This window comes from Tamandua tetradactyla, chromosome 2 (genome assembly GCF_023851605.1).
Source record: "Tamandua tetradactyla isolate mTamTet1 chromosome 2, mTamTet1.pri, whole genome shotgun sequence".
In the NCBI taxonomy this organism is placed as follows: Eukaryota; Metazoa; Chordata; class Mammalia; order Pilosa; family Myrmecophagidae; genus Tamandua; species Tamandua tetradactyla.
In genome coordinates, this window is record NC_135328.1 from 39,289,086 (window position 1) to 39,309,395 (window position 20,310).

Consider the following 20,310-nt stretch of genomic DNA (forward strand, 5'->3'; position numbering starts at 1 on the left):
TTTAGTATTTCTTGCAAAGCTGGTCTCTTGGTCACAAATTCTCTTAGTGACTTTTTGTCTGAGAATGTTTTAAATTCTCCCTCATTTTTGAAGGACAATTTTGCTGGATATAGGAGTCTTGGCTGGCAGTTTTTCTCTTTTAGTAACTTAAATATATCATCCCACTGTCTTCTAGCTTCCATGGTTTCTGCTGAGAAATCTACACATAGTCTTATTGGGTTTCCCTTGTATGTGACGGATTGTTTTTCTCTCGCTGCCTTCAAGATCCTCTCTTTCTCTTTGACCTCTGACATTCTAACTAGTAAGTGTCTTGGGGAACGCCTATTTGTGTCTAATCTCTTTGGGGTGCGCTGCACTTCTTGGATCTGTAATTTTAGGTCTTTCATAAGAGTTGGGAAATTTTCAGTGATAATTTCTTCCATTAGTTTTTCTCCTCCTTTTCCCTTCTCTTCTCCTTCTGGGATACCCACTACACGTATATTTGTACGGTTCACATTGTCCTTGAGTTCCCTGATACCTTGTTCAAATTTTTCCATTCTTTTCCGAATAGTTTCTGTTTCTTTTTGGAGTTCAGATGTTTCATCCTCCAAATCACTAATTCTATCTTCTGTTTCTTTAAATCTGTCTTTGTAGGTATCCATTGTTTTTTCCATCTTTTCTACTTTATCTTTCACTTCCATAAGTTCTGTGATTTGTTTTTTCAGTTTTTCTATTTCTTCTTTATGTTCAGCCCATGTCTTCTTCATGTCCTCCCTCAATTTATCGATTTCGTTTTTGAAGAGGTTTTCCATTTCTGTTCGTATATTCAGCATTAGTTGTTTCAGCTCCTGTATCTCATTTGAACTATTGGTTTCTTCGTTTGACTGGGCCATATGTTCAATTTTCTGAGCGTGATCCGTTATCTTCTGCTGGCGTCTGGGCATTTAGTCAGATTTCCCCGGGTGTTCGACCCCACAGGTTGAAAGATTTTTCTGCGCAGTCTCTGGGTTCTGTTCTTCCTATCCTGCCCAGTAGGTGGCGCACGTGGCACACGCCTGTCTGTGGGTTCCACCAGCGAAAGTTGCTGTGGGTCCCTCAACTCTGGAAAACTCTCGCCGTAGGGGAGGTTCGGCAACCGAAGCGTCTTGGAAGAATGCCAGCCGGTCCGGGGTTCCAAACGCGGGGAGGGTCGCCGGCTGTCGCAGCACAGGAGAGCGTCCGGCCAAATTAGCTAGTCGAACCGGGGCACCAAGCGTGGCGGGAGGGCGCCAGCTGTCGCAGCCCGGGAGAGTGCACTGCTCCCAGCCGACGGGGGAGTCACGTGTTTGGAAGGGATCCCCCGGTCACTGTTCTCCGCAGTCTGGGGATTTCCGACCGAACTATCTCAGTTGTTCCGGGGGGCCTCGTGTGGTGGGGGCACCAGCCGCCGCGGCCTAAGGGGACCGCCTGTCCAATTCTACCAGCTGGCCTGGGAAGGTGGAAGGGAGGGACTCCGGTCGCTTGCTGTCCCACCCAGGAAAGCCCGTGCCCCTGGGTGATCTCACCGGAGCTGGTTCTCCCAGATAGTCAGCCGTTCCAGGATGGGGTACGCTGTCCCTTTGATCTCCCTCGTGGCTCCGGGAGCTGCTCTGTATTATCTCCACTCCCCCAGTAGTTGTTCTGGAGGAGGAAAGGTGAGGGCGGCAAGGCTGTCGAGGCTGGTGGCGGAGGAGCACGGTGAAGGCGGGGAAAGAGGGCACCGTGTTGGTTGGAGAGCAGCCGGAGCAGGAGGGGGAGGAGGGGGAGAGAGGGGGTAGGGAGGTCGGGCGGCTCGGCTGCTGCGGGGCGCGTGCGCCGCGCGGCGGTCCGGGGGAGAAAGAGAGGGGGTAGGGAGGTCGGGCGGCTCGGCTGCTGCGGGGCGCGTGCGCCGCGCGGCGGTCCGGGGGAGAAAGAGAGGGGGTCGGGAGGTCGGGCGGCTCGGCTGCTGCGGGGCGCGTGCGCCGCGCGGCGGTCCGGGGGAGAAAGAGAGGGGGTAGGGAGGTCGGGCGGCTCGGCTGCTGCGGGGCGCGTGCGCCGCGCGGCGGTCCGGGGGAGAAAGAGAGGGGGTAGGGAGGTCGGGCGGCTCGGCTGCTGCGGGGCGCGTGCGCCGCGCGGCGGTCCGGGGGAGAAAGAGAGGGGGTAGGGAGGTCGGGCGGCTCGGCTGCTGCGGGGCGCGTGCGCCGCGCGGCGGTCCGGGGGAGAAAGAGAGGGGGTAGGGAGGTCGGGCGGCTCGGCTGCTGCGGGGCGCGGGCGCCGCGCGGCGGTCCGGGGGAGAAAGAGAGGGGGTAGGGAGGTCGGGCGGCTCGGCTGCTGCGGGGCGCGTGCGCCGCGCGGCGGTCCGGGGGAGAAAGAGAGGGGGTAGGGAGGTCGGGCGGCTCGGCTGCTGCGGGGCGCGTGCGCCGCGCGGCGGTCCGGGGGAGAAAGAGAGGGGGTAGGGAGGTCGGGCGGCTCGGCTGCTGCGGGGCGCGTGCGCCGCGCGGCGGTCCGGGGGAGAAAGAGAGGGGGTAGGGAGGTCGGGCGGCTCGGCTGCTGCGGGGCGCGTGCGCCGCGCGGCGGTCCGGGGGAGAAAGAGAGGGGGTAGGGAGGTCGGGCGGCTCGGCTGCTGCGGGGCGCGTGCGCCGCGCGGCGGTCCGGGGGAGAAAGAGAGGGGGTAGGGAGGTCGGGCGGCTCGGCTGCTGCGGGGCGCGTGCGCCGCGCGGCGGTCCGGGGGAGAAAGAGAGGGGGTAGGGAGGTCGGGCGGCTCGGCTGCTGCGGGGCGCGTGCGCCGCGCGGCGGTCCGGGGGAGAAAGAGAGGGGGTAGGGAGGTCGGGCGGCTCGGCTGCTGCGGGGCGCGTGCGCCGCGCGGCGGTCCGGGGGAGAAAGAGAGGGGGTAGGGAGGTCGGGCGGCTCGGCTGCTGCGGGGCGCGTGCGCCGCGCGGCGGTCCGGGGGAGAAAGAGAGGGGGTAGGGAGGTCGGGCGGCTCGGCTGCTGCGGGGCGCGTGCGCCGCGCGGCGGTCCGGGGGAGAAAGAGAGGGGGTAGGGAGGTCGGGCGGCTCGGCTGCTGCGGGGCGCGTGCGCCGCGCGGCGGTCCGGGGGAGAAAGAGAGGGGGTAGGGAGGTCGGGCGGCTCGGCTGCTGCGGGGCGCGTGCGCCGCGCGGCGGTCCGGGGGAGAAAGAGAGGGGGTAGGGAGGTCGGGCGGCTCGGCTGCTGCGGGGCGCGTGCGCCGCGCGGCGGTCCGGGGGAGAAAGAGAGGGGGTAGGGAGGTCGGGCGGCTCGGCTGCTGCGGGGCGCGTGCGCCGCGCGGCGGTCCGGGGGAGAAAGAGAGGGGGTAGGGAGGTCGGGCGGCTCGGCTGCTGCGGGGCGCGTGCGCCGCGCGGCGGTCCGGGGGAGAAAGAGAGGGGGTAGGGAGGTCGGGCGGCTCGGCTGCTGCGGGGCGCGTGCGCCGCGCGGCGGTCCGGGGGAGAAAGAGAGGGGGTAGGGAGGTCGGGCGGCTCGGCTGCTGCGGGGCGCGTGCGCCGCGCGGCGGTCCGGGGGAGAAAGAGAGGGGGTAGGGAGGTCGGGCGGCTCGGCTGCTGCGGGGCGCGTGCGCCGCGCGGCGGTCCGGGGGAGAAAGAGAGGGGGTAGGGAGGTCGGGCGGCTCGGCTGCTGCGGGGCGCGTGCGCCGCGCGGCGGTCCGGGGGAGAAAGAGAGGGGGTAGGGAGGTCGGGCGGCTCGGCTGCTGCGGGGCGCGTGCGCCGCGCGGCGGTCCGGGGGAGAAAGAGAGGGGGTAGGGAGGTCGGGCGGCTCGGCTGCTGCGGGGCGCGTGCGCCGCGCGGCGGTCCGGGGGAGAAAGAGAGGGGGTAGGGAGGTCGGGCGGCTCGGCTGCTGCGGGGCGCGTGCGCCGCGCGGCGGTCCGGGGGAGAAAGAGAGGGGGTAGGGAGGTCGGGCGGCTCGGCTGCTGCGGGGCGCGTGCGCCGCGCGGCGGTCCGGGGGAGAAAGAGAGGGGGTCGGGAGGTCGGGCGGCTCGGCTGCTGCGGGGCGCGTGCGCCGCGCGGCGGTCCGGGGGAGAAAGAGAGGGGGTAGGGAGGTCGGGCGGCTCGGCTGCTGCGGGGCGCGTGCGCCGCGCGGCGGTCCGGGGGAGAAAGAGAGGGGGTAGGGAGGTCGGGCGGCTCGGCTGCTGCGGGGCGCGTGCGCCGCGCGGCGGTCCGGGGGAGAAAGAGAGGGGGTAGGGAGGTCGGGCGGCTCGGCTGCTGCGGGGCGCGTGCGCCGCGCGGCGGTCCGGGGGAGAAAGAGAGGGGGTAGGGAGGTCGGGCGGCTCGGCTGCTGCGGGGCGCGTGCGCCGCGCGGCGGTCCGGGGGAGAAAGAGAGGGGGTAGGGAGGTCGGGCGGCTCGGCTGCTGCGGGGCGCGTGCGCCGCGCGGCGGTCCGGGGGAGAAAGAGAGGGGGTAGGGAGGTCGGGCGGCTCGGCTGCTGCGGGGCGCGTGCGCCGCGCGGCGGTCCGGGGGAGAAAGAGGAATAAACAAATTTTATACTTTCAAGATCACAAAAAAAAAAAATTAGCTCATTTTTCTGCAGGAATCTGCTGGATGATATGATCGAATGATACAAAAGTATAAACCAAGCAAGTGAAGACACAGAATCTTGGACAACCTGACCAGAGCGAATAGGGCAATACCAAAATTATGATGAAAGAGATTCCCAGAAAACAGCTAGAGATAAGCCAGAATTGATCAAGACAAAGGACTCTAGATTTTTCCAAATACATCCACACATAAATATTGTAATGTTTGATCATAATGAGAGGAATTCCATTTTTGGCGGGGGGGAGGTGGGGGGTAAGGGGAGTAGAATTTGAAACTAAATAATATTATTTGAAAACTAAGTATGTGGAAACAAACAAAGCAATTCTCATTTCCAGGAAAAATAAGGAAAGAAAGAAAGAAAATATGATATGTGCGAAGCTGTGAACACCATTCATGTAGTCAAATAATATAAAATGCCTCCAGACTTGTAAAACAGCTATGTGGTATAATGAATATAAGGGAAGTATATGTGTGTTTACTGGGGAAATATGAGGGCATTTTGGAAATGATGTAAGAGATTTAAATCCTCAACCTCCTTAGTAAAATGTAAATAGTTTTTACCAAAGATAGGGAAATTTATAAAATACCATATGAGTATATAATTTTGAAATTAATGTAAATAAAAGAAATTTATAATGTATGTATGTACATGCATTTATATTTGTATGCGGTGTGTGTGTATTTTAAGAAAGTGGTGTGCTTTTGGTAGTTTCAGGAGTAAATACTGGCAAGCAGATGGACCCAAGAAAAACCAGGCAGAGGTGAATGCCCTTGGCATAGGGAGAGGGTCATAAAGGTAATGAAGAGAACAGGGAGTCCCACTGAGTGAGAATGGTCATTAGGAAAGGACCATAGAAAGTCTCCTAACTATCCTCCACTCAACTCTTTTCATTCCATCTACATCTTTGCTTATGGTGTACCTGTAACATCTTAACATCTCGGGGAATCTGTCTCTTCTTCAATGCTAGTCTCAACAGATAACTGTCCCATGATACTTTTCCTGATCCCTTCGCCCCCAAACTCTTCTTTCTTGGAACTTCTATAACTAACTCCCAGGCACATTCCTGTTTCCATTATGTGCATTTTGGCTCCCCAGGTAGAATCTGTTCTCATCAACTCTTCCCCTTCCCTTGTTTTATTTTTCTTTATAGCTGCTGTTATTACCTGCCAATATATCCTTGGCCAGAACAGTGGCTTTTATTTCAAAGTAACCTCAGCATTTCAATGCATATAAAAAATTTAGAAAACTGTAAACTGGAAAATAAAAATAGGGCATTCTGACAGAGGGGAGTGGGATGAAAATGGTTTTGACAGAAATTTATTTTTACTCTAATTATGTATTTCTTATATTTTTTAAATGGTCATATTTTATTGTTGTATTTTTTCAAATGGGAAAGAGTGATTTCGCCATGGAAAACAGAAAATATGCCATTAGAGAATATAAGGTGCACTTGAAATACATGAGAATTATCACACCAAACAGAAAAGAGCAGAGAAAGTTTTAGAGGAAGTGACAACTTCTGAAGTGGTGCCTGACACGTGGAGTTAGTTTGGGTGGTGGGCATAAGGGAGATACTTAAGGCACTAAGTAGTAAAGAGCAACAACAAAAAAAGATACAGAGAAGCACTTAATGGGAGTTTGGTCTGGATTGGGGCCTGATGGCACAGGAGAGCCAGGTGGTACTTTGTTAGCAGAGAACCTCCCGTGGGAGGTATAACAGTGTGCTGTGTCTCTAGTTTCTTCTGAGGGGATTTCTCCCCTTCTCTCTTTAGGGTTTATGTAGTCTTGGAAGTCAGCATGTGCATATATGCATATACTCATACATATACATATGCACATACACATATACATACATATAGATATAGATATAGATCTACTTGCTCTTGTTTAAGTGACAATTTAGCATGTGATTATAAGGATGTCCATCTTCTTTCTATGCCTCAATTAACCAGCCCACTTCTATCCTCCAAAATGAGAAAAATATCTTCTGATTTTTTGGTTTACATGCTCTGAAAATAAGGAAATAAAAATAGTTCATCAGACAGATAAAACCTACTGTGCCAGTTTGAAAGGATTTATTTACCCCAGAAAAGCCACACTTTAATCCTAATCAGCTTTGGGGCGGGGGCAGTGGTTTCTTCTAATCCCTATTCAGTACTACAGGTTGGAAACTTGGTTAGGTCATCTCCATGGAGATGTGACTCAATCAATTATGGGCATTAAACCTGATTAGATGGAGTTGTGTCCCCACCCATTCTACATGGGTCTTGATTAATTTACTGGAATCCTATAAAAGAAGAGACGTTTTGGAGAGAGTTCCTCTTTTGAGAAGGAGGAGAGAGCCACACAACCATGACAGAATGATGAGAGAACCACAGAGTCCGCCAGCCAGCTATCTTTGGAGATGAAGGAGAATGCTGCTGGGGAATTTCATGAAGCAAGAGACCTGGAGAGGAACCTTGTAGACATTACCTTGTTTGCCATGTGACTTTCCAGTGGCAAGAGAAACCCTGAACTTCATCAGCCTTCTTGAACCAATGTATCCTTCCCTGGATGCCTTAGATCAGACATTTCTATAGACTTGCTTTTGGATGATTCCATGGTCTTAGAACTATAAACTATCAACTTATTAAATTCCCTTTTTAAAAGCTGTTCCAGTTCTGGTATATCACACTCTGGCAGCTAACAAACCAGAACACCTTCTTTTCAGGAAAATTGAATATTTTATGAAACCATTATGGGGGATTTGTCAAAGCATTAGTTCTCTTCTCAGCCTGAAACTATAAGGTTTTTTGGATGTGAAGGCGACCCAACGGTTACATGTGCCATCTTGTGGATTGCTAGGAAATAAATAAGCAATAATCTTCTTTATTTTTGATAGTCTTATTTTAAAAGCCTGTCACCTGTTTTACACCATCCCTCTGAGATAAGCAAAGCAGGGATTGGTACAAAAGTTCTGTTTATTCAACCAAGGCACAGAGAGGTTAGATAGATTGCATAAGATCACGCATTTGTTGTGAATGGACCCAGACCTTCACAGTGATTAAGAAAACAGGTTTTGGAGAGAAACAGCTAAGGTTGATTCTGCTTTTGTCAGTTGTGCAAACTCAACAGGTAACTTAATCTCCCAGAACCCTGGTTTTCTCATTGGCAAAAATGAAGCTAATAAACCATCTACCTGGAAATGTAATGTAAAGACTGAATGCATTTATATTGTGATTTATTACATTTATTGAACACTTGTATTGGAGTAGATGATACATTAAACAGTTTATAAGTATTATTTAATTAAATCCTAACAGCAACTTTTAGTGTAGAAACATCAGAGTATGGAATGATCAGATCAAAATGGGTTTGAGACTGGCTCTACTCATGGCCGCATGACTTTGGGTAGCTACTTCACACTCTAAGCCTCAAACCCTACATTTACTTAAGCAAGATTAATGGCATCTGAATCTTTTCCATGCTGCCATAACTGACAAGGAAAACATATGTATGGTTTTAGAGTCAGGAGATATCAACTTTGGAGAAGGATATAAGTGAGGCTTCTGGGGTGATACAACATATATAGAATAGTATTAACAAGAGTTAGTTCATTTATGAAAATTCCTCAAACTATGCATTTATGATTTATGTTTATATCCTGTTTCAATAATAATGCTTTTTCATTACTGTATTCTTCTTTCTAAACCTTAAAATTTATGTAATCTTATTCCAAAAATTCTTAGTATTATATACTTCTAAAAATATCAACTACAATTATTAAACATATCAATTAAAATTAAATATTTAATTAGATTATTTAGATTTTGATTTTACAATGTTTTATGAAGTACTGTGATTTTATGGTTAAACTTATTTCAAAGTTATGTAGTTTTTGTAAATGATATTAACAGAGTTTTTCCTTTTCAAAATGGTGTCTTTGCTAGTATAAAGTACATTGTCTCTTCAGAATTTATCTTGTATCCAACACCTCACCAAATTCTCTTCTTGCTTGATTGTGAACTAAATGCACATATTAATATTATATATGTAAAAACTCTAAATTAGATATTAACAAGTAGACTCAAACAACAAAGAAAAATGGAGACTAACAGATTCATCCCTAGAAATATATGGGTAGTTCAATCTATTGTTAAATCCATCACACTGAGCAATAAAAGGTCAGAAATCATAGTAATACATGCTGAAGGGAATTTGGTAAGGTGGTTAGATACAGGATTATGAAAATATAAAGAGATAGATTTACATGACAGTAATGGTCATGCCCCTTAAAACTTTGTTAGAACTCTTCAATTTGGAAAGATATTCATCTATCTCTATCGTAATTACATATTTACTGAATTATTCTTACTTTTTAATGGATTTTGCTTTCTGTGTTATTAGCTATATTGTTTGTTTCATGTAAGTTTATGAACTATATTAGTGTTTTAACTTAAACTTCTATTTTATCTTATACTGATATTGTGGGATTTGTTATTACTTCCTCTGTTGTTTGCATTTACATGATGTCCCTTAACCTATCATTTTTCAGTGATTTTTATGACTTGTTTTAAATGTGTTTCTTATAAATGATATATAGTTGGGTTTTTGTTATTTCATCCATTCTAACACTCACAATTTTTTATTTAGAGAATTCAGTTCACTCATATACAGAGGAATGACCGACATGTTTAATTTAAATTGTTCCACATTGTTTTATACTCACCTTATGTCTTATTTGTTTCTATCTCTTTCTCTTTCACTTGCATCTGATAGTTTGAATAAGTAGTTATTATCACCACTGTAAATTTGGAAGTTTATCTGGAATTTTCCTTCTTTGGGTTTTTACCTTCTCCTTCCTTGAACGTATAAGTTTTGCAATTTTATCTACTATTATTTTAAAATGACATACTAATCTGTACCAAGGCACTCTATTTCCCCTCTTTTCTCCCCTTCTCAATTAAAAAGATATCTTAACAACACATTCTCTCCCCTTCTCCTCCCTGACGCACCCCAGGCAGCACATTTGAAATTAATTTACTCCCCCTTCTTTCCTTGACCCCATTTCTTAGGTGTTGCTGAGAAAAATATAGAATTATTTGTTCTAGGCTGGTTTTAGTATCTGTATTTTAATATCTCCTTTCTAGTTTAAGCATATTTATTTAACATTATACTTCCCATTTCCGGACAATTCAGGTATTACGCATATACACACAAATTTATTGTTTATCTTCTTCCTCTATTTTGTGATCTGTATTCTTATTCATTTTTGTTGTGAGATAAAAGTGCTTTCATATATATTTTTATTTTTATATGTTTGTATGTGCATGTGTATGATGTGCATTTATATTTTTATTTATATTTACATATATGTACATATATAATGATATTTTTTTTTTAACTTTTGCCTGGTATTTTGACACACTTATTCCTCTGGGCTCTTCAAACCACTAATTTAGGTATGAAGAGTGATCTTCTCTTCAATTTTACTGTTTATTATCCCCTGATTTGTTTATATACTTAAAAACCATGGATTTAGTTCCAGAAAGCCTTTTGTACAGTTCTCGAGTTTTCTGAAGTGTCATGAATATTGCTGCTATTGTTTTGTAAATTCTTCAGGTTGGCCTCTTCCAGAAGATCTATTTTTCTGAAAGCCCATTCTGTTTGCGCTTCCTTTCTGTCTGTGGACTCCCTGGAATGGAAAGCTGCTTTCTTTTAATGACTCACCCTATCTCCTGTCAGACTGCTGGATCACTTGCACTGTTGATCAAAGTTTAGTCCTTACTTGTCTTCCTGGGATCAGGAAGATCAAGCACAATCATGTGGAACTGGTGTGAAGTTCCCCACAAAGTTTCAAGATGTCTGAGGCTCAGCTCTGCCCAGGGTCTAAAGCATTTGCATTCTCATGACAGAACTATCCAGAGCTGGTTACCACGCTCTTTCCTGGCACATAATAGAGAATGTCATGGACCAGCACTCCACTTTAAAACTCAAGCCCAAAAGCTTATCTGCACCCATCTTCCCACTTCCCCAAAGTCTACCCAAAGCTAGACTTTAGGCTCAGAAAGGACATCTGACTTAGAGGTGAGAGTAGAAGGGTGGTGAAACAACTGTCAGGTTAGCACATTTTTGTATCTCTGACATATGTTTACAGTTCATATAGAAATACCAACAACACCTCAAAATATAATTGGAAGTGTCACTGAATGCTCAGAAATCTATCAATAGCTATCCTTTGCCAGACTCCTCTTTGTACTATTCAAGAACTTTCTTTCTACACTCCTAAATTTTTTCTCTTTTGCATGATCCCATGCTCTACATCAGCAGAACATTCATCTCCTTGTTTCAGTCCATGCTATTCCCTACACCCCATATTTCATGCTTCACGACCTGCAGAAATTCTATTCTTCCCTCATTATTCACCTAAAATGACATTTTCTCCTTTCAGTGATTCCAGCTTCTTTCCTTCAAAGTTGAATCAAATCTTGCTCCTTTAAAATCTCATAGCACTTGTTCTCTGTGTTGTTTATTTATCTAAGCTTGTATGTATGTGTTTGCACATGTGCATGTGTGGGGTATGTTTGCCTAATTGCTATCACTGGAGTGTGACTCCCTTAAGGATGGGGTGGTGGTTTTTTTCCTATTTCTGTCCCCAGAGCCTAACATCGTTAGGCACATTACTGGTACGCACATATTCATCTGATCTGAATTTAATTAGGCGCAATGAACGTCCTTCTAAAGCAATGACTCTCAGAGCCGGGTACGGGGATTGGATGATGTGGAGCTGGAGTATTTGGGTGAAGGTGACTTTAAGCACAAATCTCACCACGTCAGTATTTCTGGCCCCTCCTTACCCTTCATGGCTCCACCCCAAATTCTCTATATCGCCACCAACAGCTTCTATTTCCTGCAGCCAAAATGCCCAGGGAACACAGGGGCAGATTCAAAAACATTGTGAAATGCAGCCACGCAGTGTTTAACAAACAGCATAACAAAGGCATCTGTCACAACGCATCACCTTCTGTTCCTGTGAGACTTTCGCCAGCACGGTGGCATGCTCACCGCCTTTTCTCTTCCTCGCTGCTGATTCCCTCTAATTACATGTGATGTGCTTTCTCCATCACACAATGAGAGAGGCCCTCATTTTGGCAAGAAAATGGAGAAGATTGTCCAGAGGAAAAAAAATCCTGCCGTAAGCATCATCTCCTTCTCAGACAGAGAATTCGGGCCAGGTCACCTATGCAAATTGATTTGCGGGGATTGAAAGGCCACTTCGCTCCTAAACAAGCCCTCTGACTGCCAGAAATAAAAAAATATCTCTATTTTCTCATTCTTTTCATTGAAGTGTCAAATCATTAGAAGCGTATCCCGTGTCCTCACCAATCTGATGCTTACCTACTTTTCCATCCTTACCTTCCTTCATGTCTTTTCAAAAATGGGAACTTCTGTATGTTTTGGTATCTTTACACCCCCAGTTTATGCTGCTTTGCCCCCTGGAATGCAAGCACCTGTATAATAACAGCATTAATAATAATAGCTAGCTAGTGTTTTGCATTTATTGTGTGTCAGGTACCAGGCCAAATGATTTTATGCATTTTTTCATGTCACTGTTACAATGATATTATAAAGAATATGGTATAATTTTCCCCACCTGTTAGATAAGGCAACTGGAGTTTAAAAAGAGGCTGAAAATTAAAAAAAATAATAATGGCCTACAGGTAGAAATTGAGTGGCACACTCAACAAAAGTATCCTTAGAAACCAGCACGTGGGAGATGTTACTAAGAACTTACAAATCCTATAAAGTTGGATTCTACTGTAAAGTATGGTAATTAAGAGCTCCTACTCTGAAACCAAAAAGATCTGGATTGAAATACAGGCTGCTGACCTCTGGGCTATGGGACAATTCTTCAGTTAGTTACACACCGCCTCTACCCTTCACGGACCTCATCTGAGAACTAAGAAAGTAAGTTTGTTTCTCGTAAGTTGGTACGGGGTGAAATCAGATAATAGATATAAGGCATTTAGCATTATAAGCTTGGTAAATCATTGGTGCTCAAGAAATGGCAGTTGTTGTTGTTATTGCAGGTAAAGACAGAATGAGTCTGGAAAGCTAAAGTTGCTCTCTTATGATTGCACAACTAATAAATGCCAGGATTCAAGAATCCAAGTATGTCAGATTTTGAGACCTACTCTTTCCCATCATCTTTAGTGCATCTTCCAAGGTATATTTGAATTGTTCTTATATGTTCATATTTCCCTTTTTCCAGAGCCTCCATATCTGGCCCAAACCCCAGGGGGCAGAATTAGCTTCAACCACACACCTGGACAATTCTCCTCATCCGAATGAACATCCCTTCTTCCTTGGACCATTGCAATCGGAGTAATGGGTACCTTTTGTTTGTTAACTTGGCCTGGTCTATTCCTGAGCAAGGCTGACAAGGGCACAGGTACACTAGCCTCAAGCCCACCAGAGTGTGTGGTTTAGGTGTGGGTTAAGTCCTCCTGCCTTAAATATCCACCTGGTATCTGATAACTTAGAACAAGATCCTAAAACCTGTATGCACAGTGTTTATTCCCCCATTTTCCCTGCTCTGTTGGTCCTGCTTATATGCTTGTGATTTTGCCCTCATCTCCCTGTCTGGCACTCCAATTCCATGATGGATCTGACTTCCAACTCTGCCTCAGTCTGCTTGGCTATAATTTTGACACTCTACTAGCCCTTGGTAGGTGATTGGGCTTGTGACACTTTATTTCTTAAAATCATGCAGTCTAGTTCACTCTTTAAAAGAGACTCTGCTCTTTGCCACTTTATGAGTACAAGCTGCCCTTGTACTCATATTCTGCCCTATCCACTGAATTATCTTTATTCTATTTCTCTACAGTACTTGAAAATTTACAATGTGCCAAACATGGTGAGAAACACTTTACAAACATTAAATCCTTACAGCATTTTTGAGACATAGTACCCCATTAAAAAGAAGAAACAGACACTGTGAAGCATTAACTAACCAAGGTTACATGGCTGGTAAGTGACAAAACTAGGATCCTGACACAGTCCTCTCTATTCCCCAAACCCACACTTACCAGCACAAAGCTAAGGGATGCTAGCACAAATTACAGAGCTTCCTACTTCAGGTTCACCTCTTTCGATAATCAGGCTGAGCGCCGAGCCCCAACTCTACCTGGCCCCTTTTGACTTGTCTTTTCTGCCTGTCCATATTGCAGCAGTTTAGACATCCTTTACTCCAGAGCTCATTTTATTACACCAGATTCTGAACTTAAACATGCTATCTGAGCTCTTAGTACTTACACACTCCCTCTTTCCATATTACCTGACCCATAATGATGATCTCCCATCTATCCATCCTCCGGCATAGTCTGGACTTCTCTGTTCTTTACTATTAGGACGGATTTTAGATCTCAACGTTACCGTCAGCAACATCATCATCACTATCAACACTGTCACCACCACCATTATCATCATCACCATCATTGTCAACGCCATCATCACCATCATCATCGACACCATCATCATCATCATCACCATCATCATCGTCATCACCAACACTGTCATCATCGTCACCATCATCATCAACACCATCATCATCATCATCATCATCATATGGTTGCTATAAAGTTCAGAGGATTAGAATACCAAGACAGACTCAGCCCACAGATGTCTGTTTGGGTGAAGATGTAAAGCATGAACATATGTAGTTATAAGTAACGAAAAGTACAAGGACGTGTCCACCTGCAAATGTTACAGATGTTTAAGAAAGGAGTAAGTTAGGGCTTTGGGAGGAGAATAATCGGTAGGGAAGATGAGAGAAAATAAATGACTCCCATTATGGACAGATTTTACCTGAATATACAAGGGTTGGTGTTATTTAGGTAAAAGAACAAAATGAGAACATTGCAGGAGGCACAAATGTGAGCAAATATTAGAAGTAGGGAAATTCATGAGATTTTTTATTATCAGAAAGGAGACCAGTTTGACTATACTAAGATATATATTTTGGAAAAACAAGCAGAAAGACTAAATGAAGTGGTGGCATTGAAGATAGAATAAACATTTAGCTGGAAGCACTCTCTCTGGTCCTGAACAGACATATAACCTGGAATAAGTAGGAACCACAACCGTATGAAAAATGAGCCGTACATAAGCCTCTAAAGCTCTTTGTTTAATATTTGGTATGACTAAACATTTTCATATTTCATTAGATATTTTGAGCTACCCTCTGAAATATATTTTGAATATCCCTGTGATTCAAGTATCATTTAGGATCACAGGGGTTAAAGGATTTGCTCAGTCACCCAAACAGAAAATAACGGCAAAACTTGAATACAGAGCTATTAGTGTCAGCTACGAGCAAACAAGGGACCGATTTTATGTTTCGGGTTAATATGTGAGAAAGGGAAGGTCAAAGTTGATTCAACTAAATCAGAAATGGTCTATCCTGATTGGATATCATGTGGACAGATGTATATAGCATGCCTGGGCTTTGAAATACTTAAGGCAAAAAGCTATTGGCTTCCTGCTGGTTTGATGGTCCCAGCCTCCCTAGCCCACTTCAAGCAGATGGTTGCAATAACTCTATTATGAGAGTTATAAACAAAATCAAATCAGAAAAGACACACATTGTATGTTGTTATTAGAAATAAAAATACCTGTGGCTCTGTGCTTAAAAACAAATTATTGCTATCTTGGGAATTTTTGATTGGCTCAAATTCTTTGGTATTTGATCCATGATCATTTGTTTCTCCCCCCAAGAAAGAGAAGATAAAAAGAAAGAAAGCCCAGCTAACGTATTCCAATAACAAAGTAGCCACATTGATTATCCACAGCTCTGTAAGCAGCAGAGACACAATCAGAAGAAAGGGGAAAAGTTCAGCAGGAACTAGTATAAAAAAATAGCAAGATGTAGTTTGACAAACACCAGTCTGCTCCAGCCACTGCCTTGAGTGGTCATTTCCTCTCAGAGTGACACTTTTCAATTATGAGATGGTAGCTGAGAGCATTTGGGGCAGATCCGAGGCTGGCTGCTATTTCCTTGCCCAATTTTTCACACATGCCAAGAAAATGAACCTTTGTTTCTATAGCCACTCTTTCACAACTAATGCTAGTAAAAGGTTGGTGGAAAGGGAAATGCATACAATATATGCACATACATGCCTGTATTATTATATAGGTTATATTTATATTTTATAATTATATTTAAAGCTATTGTATTTTAACATATTTATTATATTATATTTATTTAAACATATTATACATATAGTATATATTGTATACATATAGTTTAATGGAGGCTTACTGTGTGCCAAGGTGTTGATCAGAGAAGCATCTAGGGGAAAATTTCCTAACTTAATTTGGGGAGGTTTTACTAAGAGCTACCAAGGTTAATGTTAAGTTTCAGATGGTATGAAAAAATTCCAAACAAAGAAAGTAACATGCCTAGTGTTCAAAATTTCAAGAAGCACTGCCTATTCCTGGACTAATAAGAAAATTTGGTGTGATCAGGTCATAGTGTGTAAGTTAGGGAGTGAGGACAGAGTTGAGAGAAAACTACAGAACAGAGAATAAGATTATAATTGATCACAAACTTTTCTATATGCCATGCAAAAAAAAAAAAAGGCAGTTACTCTTAATAAGAAGCATGATTTGCTCATAATAAATGTCCTACAAATGTTTGTTAAATCTACAATCTTTTTAGTGTTTACTATTTAGAATTTAAGAAACTCTGATATCTGTATCAAAAGAGTTTTTCCTTCCTTGCTTTAATTTAAATTAGTTTATGAAACATATTGTATAAATAGGCTTTACAATGATTACTTAGATTTTTTTTTTAATATGCCTATGGATAAGCTAACTAAGATATCCATTTTCAGCCGTTAAGATTTTCGTATGTTAATTGTAAAAATATTTGTATCTTCATATTTCCCTGAAATCAGGAAAATATTTAGTAACATAGGTCACTATTGTAGCAATGCAGATATTTGTAAAGAACTTTCTACTTGATATTTTGAGAACATTCACAGTTTTGACAGGGATTATATGGTGCCCGACTCAGTGTTTAATACGTAGAATTTAAGAACTTTACTATCTTAATTTGTAGATTTTTTTCTTTGTTGTCTTAATTTTAAATTGGTTTGTGAATCTTGCTGTGCAAATACAGGCTTAACAATAATTTTATGGGTAGTTTATTTAAATATGCCTATGGTTAAACTAACTAAGATATCCATTTTTGGTGGTTCTAATTGTATTGCTGTTTTCTTAAATATTTTTTTTTTTAATTTGCAGTCTTTAATAAGGTTATGGATTTGCGCATTTGTGATATGCTCCCTGACTTCAAAAAGTTTATAATTTGATTATAGAAAAAAAAAGAACTAGTTCATCCACAAAACACAAAAGTAATTGATCAAAATTAACAAACTAATGAAAATAAAATGTAGGTATAAAGTATTCTTGGTATGGAATATCAGAAGAAAAAAAGACCCTACATGGATTGAGTCTTCATGGAAGACAGCTTCAAATTTATGGAGATATATGGACCAAGAAGAACAGGTATAAGTTGGAGAGGAGTTTACAGGTATAAGAGATCAATCAGCTCGGATGATGGCATGGAGGTGGGAGTGAGGCTACCATACATTGTAGACACTGGCCTAATCAAAGCTGTGGGATGATTCTGGGTGGAAATCAGCATAAAGTAGAGGAGAGGACATTTACTTTGAGGAAAACCTTAGATTTGAGCTTCTCACCTTCCATTTACTATGTGTCTTAAGAGCAAATCACTTAATCCTTCTTGTAATAGATATGTCTTTTTTTGTCTGCCTAGGACCCCTCCCTTTCTTGTAGGGATTGTTTCTTCTCCCATTTAAATTATATGTTTTCCCAAGGACTAATATATTCTGAAATTTCTACCCCTTCCTCTAACCACTGGCCTCAATGATTGGTATAGGATCACGCCTTACCCAAGCTAGGTTAGACAGAGTCCCTTCCAGGAATTTATATTCAAAATGCATCAAGGAAAGAAAGTTTGCCAGCTTTGTGAAGGAATTTCCAAAATGGTAAACTAGAGAGCTCTCAGAAGCTATTATTTTACAATATAGATATAGCTGGTCTACAATGACAGAGAATAAAGATGATATAGGGAAAGAAGCAAAGATAAGAGATATATGGAGTCCTAGCTGAGGTGAGTTTTGTTCATTCCAAGGCCCAAATTTATCCATGTCTTCCCAGTGGTTTGTATATCCAAACCTTTGTCTGTGAGATCCTTCCATTAAATCCTCCATAAGGCCTAAGTTAGTACACACTAGGCTTCTGTCACTTGCAATTAAAAGTACCCAAACTAACACATTTCTAAATGAATTTTCTCATTCCTAGGACAAAAATATCAGTCCCTCATCTAAATGGGCTTGTGAAAACTGAAGAAAATAGAGTACATGAAAGTAGCACATTAAACAAAAATAAGTTATTATTATTGGAAGAGAAGAGTAGGGAGTCTGACCTCACCAGCATGTGATATTTCTTGTTGCAGCTTTTGAGAAGATTGACTATGTTAGAGGGTAAGATGCTATCAAATGATATATATATTTTTGAGGATCCAGGAGCATGTCCCTTCTCTTTTGAAACAGTAACCTCTCTTTAAATAATATCAAAGCATAGGTATTTATGCACGAGTGTGTATGTGTGTGTGCAAATGTGAAATTGAGCACCAATGCAATATTTTAACAGTAACCTGCAATGCAACATTCTCTTGTAAACTGAGCAATAGCATATCACTTAGTCCCAAATCCAAAATAAGGTCTCTCCCTCCCCTCCAAGTCTAATCTTTCTACTACTGACAATTACCCAAAGAGACAAACATCTTGATGTGTGTGAATTACAGGAAACAAGGAGAGCAAAAGAATGGCAACAAAAGGTCAAATGGTGAAGTCTTGGCTCAGCATGTTCCCTAGTCCAGGCCACTTCAGGGTCCTCCTGTTACGTTTCCTCCCTTATTATCTGTTCCTCTCCCATCTGTTCCTTTCCCATCTAACTTATTTACTTTATAGTCCCAGCTTCTTCATTTTACACATTAGGAATGATAATTGCTTGACATCCTAATCTCTTTAATTTTTAAATTTAATAATCATCTGGCTAATAGTAGATACTTAAAAGTAGAAATTTTCTCACTCTAGAGAGCATTACTCTAAGGGATGGTTCAAAAATTACCAAAATATCTTCATCTTATGTTTTCATGGTAAGTCATCCAAAATAGAATTTGATGCGAAGTTTTAGATTTTCCTTCAGATATCTAAATGGTCTTTAATATCTGCAACCATAAGCAATAGATAATAGCCTATCTTTGTCAAGTGCAGTGCTATAGGCTGAGTCCGAGAAGTTCAGGTAACCAAGAGACATAGCTCCTACTACAATTATGATTATCACTAGCTATAATAATAGATTGTAATGGCATCTCCTAATAGTACCACCAGAACGCAGCCTAGAGCTCATTAATGCGGGACCTCCCTAATGTGTACTATGTAATGTGTACTTATTTGATAAAGGCTGGACATAAATGCCTCCCCAGCTGGTCTCTAAAATTAATTTTAATGCAAGTCAAAAAATATTTGGTGAAAGCCTGAATGTTGGGCACTGAGCTAGGATCAGGTATGGTAATTAAAGAATGTCTAGACCTTGAAATCATACTTATCTGAATGTGTATCTTGGAACTACCATGTGCATATTTGTATGACCTTGAAAAAATTGACTGCCCAAATTCCAGCTTTTGTCATTGCGTTAATGGGCATAATAATAGCTAGGTTGTTAAAGTAATATAATTTTTGTAAAGTCTGTAGCATAGAGCCTGGCATGTAATAAGCATTTAACATATCATCACTATAATTTTTATTATTCTTTCAATAATGATGATGGTGGATAAGTCAAATGTATTTGACACAGACACATAAGCAAATAATTGTGGTGTCATAGAGCAAATGCTGTAGGAAAAACATTTATATTGTATTGTGGGGTCATAAATGGGTTTTCAATTAACTTTATCTGAGGAAGTCAGGAGGGAAGTTGCCATCTGAGTGAGGTAATGGAGGAGTATTCTTTCCCTAGTGTTCAAGGGGAAAATGTGATTAAAGTCATAAATGGTAAAGAGCATGGATTATTCTGGAAAATATAATAGTGTGGTGTGATTAGAGTACTGATTACCAAAAATATAAAATTCGAAAGACAGGCAAAAAGGAAACCTATTGAGCACATTAAAAACATAAACACATTCTTCAGGGTCAAAGTATTTATGATATTTTTAGAAACCCTAATAGAATACTTTAAAAATCCAGTGAACTGTGATAATCATGTCCTGTCTGTTCATTAAAACTTCTTTTCAGATTTGGTAGCAGTGATTTTGTGCTATTACCTCCATACAGAATATAAAAAGTATACTTATTTGAAAAGATTTGTTGATTTATATATTTTATTTACTTAGAGTAATTCTCATCTATTACTCTGGGTCAGTGAAGTTTGACTATTCAAATGAGTAGCAAAAACAGAAGAATTATGAGTCACTTTAAATAAGTTATTTATCTACTCTCAGTTTTACAATAAGGATCATGATAATATTTAATCTCCCTTATGGAGATGAAGAGGGGTTGGTCCTGATTCACTCTATATTACCACATTTATGATCTATCTAAGAGCACATCCCTTAACAAAATCTCTTTTACAGCCCCAGGTCCTGACTTATACATGATGACCCATAAACGTTGGTTGGAATGAATCTAAGTAGCTCTATAGC